Source organism: Pseudonaja textilis, chromosome 1, assembly GCF_049901715.1.
Source record: "Pseudonaja textilis isolate UNSWEBS1 chromosome 1, rPseTex1.2, whole genome shotgun sequence".
NCBI lineage: Eukaryota > Metazoa > Chordata > Lepidosauria > Squamata > Elapidae > Pseudonaja > Pseudonaja textilis.
In genome coordinates this window covers 263,634,636-263,642,627 of record NC_141990.1, presented here as the reverse complement: position 1 = coordinate 263,642,627, position 7,992 = coordinate 263,634,636, and the positions used below count along the sequence as shown (strand labels likewise).

Below are 7,992 nucleotides of genomic sequence, written 5' to 3'. Positions count from 1 at the left end.
GAAACACAGTTACCTGTAAAATTAACTTTTCCCCCTGGACTTAGTACTCTCTCAATATACCTCGCTAGAACACTTCAGCTATCATATTTGCAATAACTACAATACCACTGCAGGATCCTTGGTGCTCTCTGAGCTTTGTTGTTTTCTTGCAGATGCTTCATTACCAAACTACCATGTTTCTTACAAAATAAGGCCAGGCCTTATTTTTTTTTGACCCCTGAAAAAACAGCTAGGCTGTCTTTTCGGGGGTGACTTAATTTCCTCCCCCACCTAGAGCGGCCCATACGCACTCCCCTTGCCGTGAGGCCGCTTCTATCGGCTGATGAAATCTCCCCGAAGGCAGAGTCCCCAGCCACTTCGGGGTGTGGCATGGCTGCCCATGAACCCTCGCCTTTAGGCAGTCTCTTTCGGGCGATGGAAGCTCCCCAAGTGCAGTCACCAGCCACTTCGATCGGCCGATAGGAGCGGCTGGTGACTGCACTTGGGGAGCTTCCATCGCCCAAAAAAGACTGCCTAAAGGCGAGGGGACACGGGCAGCCATGCCACACCCCGAAGCGGCTGGGAACTCTGCCTTCAAGGGAGCTTTCGTCGGCCGATAGAAACGGCATCGTGGCGAAGGGAGTGTGTGTGTGTGCTCGCCCCGAGGCTGCTTCTACCAGCCAATCAAAGTGGCTGGTGACTGCACTTGGGGAGCTGCCATCGCCCGAAAGAGACTGCTTAAAGGTGAGGGGACACAGGCAGCCATGCCACGCCCTGAAGCGGCTGGGGACTCTGCCTTGGGGGAGCTTCTATCGGCTATCGGGGTATTCTAGCCTAGGCTACCTGCAGGGCACTCCTAAAGGCAAGTTTTTTCCCCATCCCCTCCACCCTTCCCCCCCATTTCTCTTCACCTCGTGTAGTTCTAACGAATGATGTGTGGAATGGTGGGGAAACGCATGGTTTAAATAGGCCTAAATTTTGGAGGCGGGGCTTAATTTCATCTCATGCCTAGAAATCATGCTGGGCCTTCCTATTGGTGGAAGCCGTATTGTTGGAGAAACACGGTAGATAATGCCATCAGTGCCAGTATGGAGTTGGATTTTCTCTCATTTTATATACTAGTGGCTTGCCCTATCAGTGTTGGTGGGAATGGTCTTAGTGGTTCCTTGATTGGGTTATTTATTGTTAGCTTGTTTGTCTGAGTTGGCAGTTCCTTGGCTGGGATATTGCTTGCTCCTTGATGGTCTAATGTTAACCTTGGTGTTAATCTCTACTCACAGGGCTGTTGATTGCTGGTGGGGAGGTGTTTTAGTCTTTTTGTTTCCTTTTGGGCTTTTTAATTATCTCCTTTGAATGGTATGTACATGTTTATCTCTGTGTGCCTGTTGGTCTGGATAATGTTACATAGATGCCTTATTATCTATCATTTGTTACAGCACTGAAGCACTGCACCCTGTGGCCATACCATTTTAGGAGAACAATTGTCAAACCCAATGACTGTCATTTTATTTTCCATTGTGCAGAGAAGCTGTTGCTGTAAAGGAACAGTTAGCTAGATACACGAGGATGTGGCAAACAACTCCAAAACTTCATAGATTTCATAGAAGGTAAAGGATGGGTTTCCACAATAATTGGATTAAGAAAGTTTGGTTCTCTCAGGTATAACATTTTTATTTTGCTTGTCATTGGAACATGTATTTTTAATGCATGTGCATATGTATATAGTAATGACCTCTGTTTACTGAATATGAATTGAACATAGTTCTGGGAAGATTATAGAATTTATTCATGAATAAACTAGAGCATAGACATTTTAGCATTAAAATGAAACCAGACTGTCCCATGAATAGCCTTTATATGAATTGTTGTATATGTTGAATAATCTGGCTTTCAAGAATTTGGGATCTTGTTTATCAACTTCAAGGATTTACAGGAGATAGAAATTGGTTCTTGTATTGATAAGATGAACATTTTAATGAAGGCACGTTTGAAGTTTGGCTGAATGTTGAATATACAAAAATCTTAGAAGGCATATCTAGAAAGAGACAAAGGATGTCTTCTTGCTTGCAAGCTGAGATAAACACTTACTCTGATACAAATTTGAGGGTTAAAGGTTGGTTTATTACTTTGATGTTTGCAACTTTCCAGTGTAGCCTACAATGGCTCATATTTCCTGGTGATCTCTGATCCACCATCCTGCTTAGCTTTCAAAGCTTAGATAAATTCAGCCAGGTACCATTAGATGCAATAAATTCTAGATTCTTGTGGCCAAAGCAGTATCATTGGGTGGGACTAGACACAGATAGAAAACATGCCATGTCAGATCATACGATTCCTACTGCCGTTAGCCCAGTGATAGGCACATCATTCGTTTTGTAATCGAACAAACAAGCTGTTGTAAAAACATTCGCTATTGTGCTGGGATGCCTACTCTATATGTAAACATTCTCTTGTCTGCCAATTAGCATGTTATCGAACAGTGTAGAGGAGAACAGGGATGGCCATGAAGAAAATATACGACCACCATTGTGAAAACATGAAGGTGTGAAAAGGCTTAGGATTGCCCTGACATAAGTCTCTTTGGTTTAAGAGGGCGGGAAGCAGAAATACTTAGCTTTTTCAAGATTTTATTATTATAGCTTATAGCAATAAAGTAATCCCAGTATTTTATATGGCATTTGTTTCTTGATTTTATCTCAAAGGGTAACAGGGATTGAGGAGAAATTATAGATTCTCTACTGTTCTCTTCCATTGCAACCTGGGAAAACTGTTCTGTCAAATTGAGGTAAGGTGCATGTATGAAGGAGAATCTGGGTTGACTAAGGGCTGAGAGTTAGGTAAACACATTCATGGGTCTTGACCACATCAACCACAACAATACCCGAGAACGTAATAGATACAAACTCAAGGTAAACCTCACCAAACTCGATTGCAGGAAATACGACTTCAGCAACAGAGTGGTCATTGCCTGAAATATTCTACCTGACTATGGTTTCTTCCCCAAAACCCCCAAATTTTAACCTTAGACTGTCTACTGTTGATCTCATCCTATTCTTAAGGTCTTTAAGGGGCATGTATAAGCACACCAACGTGCCTACTGTCTCTGTCCTAATGTTCCGGTTTATTCTTATCCATTTCATGTATTAATAATGATGTTTAGACTTATATCTGTTATCTAATATATCCAGTTTTCAATATTAAAGACAATCCCAAAGAGGACTGGTAAAGTTGTTTCAACTCTAGCTCTAATTTTGAATAATAATATGAATTATTGAATACATGTAAAAATGTATCCTTAAAGCTGCTCAGCAAAGTGACCCCATAGGTTCTTTGATTATTTAAAGCTCTTTTTTACATGTCAAGATCTTATCAATTTGAATATGTAGTTACCAAGAATTGAGCTTCACTTGGGAGAGTTTTTAATCTTCACGGTAGATGATGAAGTTATTTTTATCTGCCTCTCTGATGCTTCTACTAGATTTCATTAGCTTTACTAATAGTGCTGGCACTGCCACTATCTCAACAGATCCAGCCTGCCCATTAAAATTAAAGTCTAACCTTTCAATTATTTTGGATAAGGAAAAAATTAACAACATTTAATCCATCATTTTGAATAAAGAAATAAAACCTGGGGTCTTCTATTTCTTTTGAGCTACAATTGCCACAACTTTTTGATATTGTCTGAGTTGGCTGGACTGAAGCAATCTGAAGCTTAAAACATTTGGAAGGAGCTAACTTTATTTAAAAATTCAGACTTTGAATATTCCAAAGTGATACAAAATATAATTTATTTAAGCTTTTCCAATTCTTCTCTGACACAAAAAGTAAATGCTGGAGATGAGCTACCAACCCCAGAAGCTTGCTTCTTTCTGTCTGTCTCTTTCACAAATGGGTTAATATATGTTATCTCTACCAGAGGTTGGCAAATATTAGCATTAGGTCAGCTGGGAACAACTCTTTGGCCACTTGTACAAAGAGCAATTACACAGTCCCCTCCTCTGGTTGAGAACAGGATTTGAGGCGTAGAAAATCAACACACATTATACAGGAAGGAAGGATGATTGAGAAATTTCCAACTCAGGACCTGGGTTATGGGTCTTATATGATTGCACTGAAAACTGCAAGATTAGATGTATCACTTTAGCAATACTTGGAGGGGGGAAACAATCAGACAGATCACATCTCTAACAATGGTAGGCTCTTCTGATTGCCTAAAAGGTCATGGCTGTCTTTTAAGCCCATGATCTTCCTGACCAGGCACAATATATCTTGAACAAGATGTTGTAGATATTCATAGGATAATTGCAGAGCTCATGGAAGGCTATTCCTGCCAGCCAAGAAAGAAATTAGCAGCCTTCATACAAATTAACATAGCTATCTATCAGTGTAGGGCAGGGGCCTCCAACCTTGGCAAATTGAAGACTTGTGGACTTCAACTCCCAGAATTCTGGGAGTTGAAGTCCACAAGTCTTAAAGTTGCCAAGGTTGGAGACCCCTGGTGTAGGAAACAAATGCACTTTGAATAGAGAGATCTTGATTTATATATTGTCCTTTTACTATAGGAATCACCTAGTGAAGGTTCACTCCGTTTTAATAAATTGTTGTTATTATATCAGATAAAACATAATCCAGCATCGCTCTTCTTACTTTAGGTCCATAAATTAAAATAAGTTAAAGTATGTAATGGGATAGGAAGAGGCTGACTTTTGACTTCTGCTTCTAAATGTCAGGTCAGTTTGTAGTAAGGCCTCCCTAATCTGAGATTTAAATGTTAATGAGAGGGTGGACCAGGCATGTATTATTGAGACCTGACTGGGCCTGGAAATGTGGAGTGGCCTTTTCTGAGATATACCCACCTAGGCTTGGGGTGTAGCATCAGCAAAGAGTTGAGGTGTGGTGATTGTCATCTGGGAATCACTTTTGGTCTTCAGGAGTGCTGCACCAGAGGTCACCAATTGTAAGACCCTGTTCATGAAATTGGATTCTAAGGATTAGTTGGGATTGTTGCTGTTGCACCAACCTCCTTCCCTAAACTCCTTATCTCTGGGACTCCCAGATACATGGTCTTGTGGGACTTTAATCTACCTTCTCAATGAGGTCTGAGGTGGCCCAGAGATTTATGGCCACCATGATGGCCAAGGGTCTCTCCCAAGTCATCCAAAGCCTGAGGAAAGACAGTGGCCACAGATCAGATCTGGTGTTACTCTTGGAAAGAGCTATGCGATCTGAAATGAGGGGAGTTTTTTGTGTTCCCCTTGTCATGGTCACATCATGCCCTGATTACCATAAGATTCTTTAGTGTCATCATCTACTGCAGAGAGGTCAGCTCCAGTGGTGGTATTCTACCGTTTTGACCTGGTTCTGCTAAGCCAGTAGCAGTGATGAGCAGTGGAGACCAAACCGGTTCTCTCTGCCACTCTGCTGTTGGGCCAACCCACCCACCCACCCAGGCTCCCATACTCACCTTTATCCTCTGCATAGAAGAGTGCTGTGCGGCAGCTGCTGAAGCAACTGGGATCGTGCAGGTTTGCAGGAAGTGAGTTAGAATGCCTCTGTGCCTGCGCAAAATGCACATTTGGTGCAAAGCACGCCCATCAAGCCACGCCCACCAAACTGGTGGTAAAAATATTTGAATCCCACCACTGGCCAGCTCCATTAGATTGGTTTGCCCTCTTCCCCCATGACTGATGAAATCTGATGGGTTCCAGAGAGAGCTGGGAAGTTGTTATTACGCCCAACGTCTTTGTTGCCACTTAGAATAAGCGGGGTGGGTGAGGCTTTCAATCAAATTGCACCTATGTGATCTCTTTAGTGGTTGGATTTGGCCTTCTCCATGGCTGATGAAAAAATTAAGGATGTGTCACACACTAGCCACCCCCACACTCGGTTTAGTGAAGGGGAAAAGGTCACGTCACATGATGCTGCTATGACGCCATGAGTTTGACACCCCTGATCTAGAGCATTGCTGACATTCTACAAGGGAAAAATTTAATTGGACACAGGTTAGAGCTGCTATCAAGGCCTACCTTGTGGTAGAGTAAGGGTGAGGAAGCATCAGTACTTCTCCGCCTTTATCGCCATTCTGTGGCTGTTTCAGGTGATACATCCCATCTTGGATAGAAGGGGCTCAAAAACTCCCTGCAGGGGCCTATGGAAGAATTTGTTCAACATTGGTAAGACATTTGCTCACATTGACTCATAGTTAGATGCTGGCCTGATTGCTAATCCAGAGAAGTTGTTTGGAATGGTTTGAATCTGTTGAGCCTGATAAAGTGGAGATTCTTTAGGATTGTGAACTCAGTCACCTATTCTTTAGATTTTGCCCCTCCTGGCTTGTTAAGATGGCCCAGGGGTGTTGTGTGAGTGGATTTTGGTGGTGGTAAATTCTTCAAGTCAGGGAGTTATTTATCTCTACCTTTTGATTCGCCTCCCCAAAAAGCCATTGCTGAACCCCACTATATTGGACAATTTTCACCCAGTTTCTAACCTGCTTTTTGGGGAAACTGGTTGAGAAGGTAGCTGAATAGCTTCAGAGGACTCAGGATGAAGCAGATTATCTGGATTCTAATTCAAATAAAAATACAAGATCCAACAGGTTTCTAGTTTATTTGCAGACAATTTCATTTTTTCAGAAACCTGAAGAAACAAATTCAATTAACTGGACCAAATCTTGACCAAAAGAAAAAAGAAAACTAGAGCAACATGCGATATTGACGTTCAAAACTCTGAGAAAAGCTAGTTATGTGCAGTGTTTAATGAACTTAGGTCAAAATTGAGCAACAATCATCATTGAAAATCCTCAAAAGTAAACAAGCTCAAGAGGCATGGGAGATAAACAGATACCAACAATCCCCATAAGGAAAATGGGGAAAATAAGAAGAGGTGGAACAGTAGGTTCACTGATAAGCTAAGAAAGATGGAAAGGAAAGGAAAGCGGGGATTTTGTGAGGAGTACAAGTGATAGCCCAAGCTTTAGGATGGAGCTAGGACTTAAAACTCCAACAATAAGATGAGGTTAGTGAGGAAGGCAAAATATAAGAGGCTTTTTGGTGGTAAGGAGAGTACATCAGAAATGAAAAAAGAATCGATAGCTTTTTTTCATTTCTGATGTACTCCATGTTTTTCAATAGAAGAATATAGGGAGAGGATGAGATTATTTTATAACTTTGTCTCTCCTCTCGATTGAAGAAATGGGGAAGGGGGATAAAATTCAGGACCAATTGCTACCTTAAACGAATTTAAGATTCCAAGGCCAAATGTATTAAATCCTGGAGTGTTTAAGGAACTGGTTGAAAGAATTTTTAAAGGCTCCTGGAGAACAGGAAGGGGTTTGAAAGATTAGAGAAAGATAAGCAGAATTGTATTATTCAAAAAGGGAAAGGAGGACTCAGTAAATTACAAACTACTTGGTTTAACGAAGATACTTAACAAAATGTCTAAAAGCCCTTAGAAAATTTGGTGTGGATTTGTCAGCAACAGATAATACAGATATAAATAGATATATCACCTAAAACAGCTCCTTCATATAGCTTACATGCTTACCAGCATTCTCTGTAAAAATTAGAACATCTGTAGTAAATCCTAGCAGACCCCTATGTGCAAAGCTGACCAATAACATTTATCAATTAAACAGCAATGATCAGAATTCCCCCGTATCTGTAAGCACTTAGTACTTCAGTGGTATGAAACTCATCCCATGGCATTGTCACGTCACGTATCGGGACTCCTCCCTTCACTAAACTAGGCATGGGCCTGGCCAGCGCGTGACGCATTTTCCATGTGGGCCACGAGTTTGACAGCCCTGCCTCAATGTAACTTCAGTTACTAAGCTCAAAAAGCAAGTTGGATACCAAGGCAAAGGAAGAAGGCAGCTGTTTTGACTCATGCAAGGAGTCACTAATTCTAGCTTCACTGAGGTCACTTACAGCTGTGTCAATATTTGTCATATGCAAAAGGTTGGACCAGGTCCTGGAAAGGCAAAAAATACAGACCAACTACTTTACATTGGAGTTC

The 7,992-nt window shown here is 41.6% G+C and overlaps 1 long non-coding RNA gene across 1 annotated transcript; it reads left to right on the top strand.

The window, feature by feature from the left end:
• The first annotated feature begins 1,083 nt into the window (after nucleotides 1-1,083).
• On the top strand, nucleotides 1,084-6,152 carry LOC148128178 (uncharacterized). Its single transcript, XR_015740963.1, has 3 exons — nucleotides 1,084-1,586; nucleotides 2,682-2,764; nucleotides 6,077-6,152. It is a non-coding gene; the product is annotated as an uncharacterized LOC148128178 (long non-coding RNA).
• Nucleotides 6,153-7,992: the final 1,840 nt, after the last annotated feature.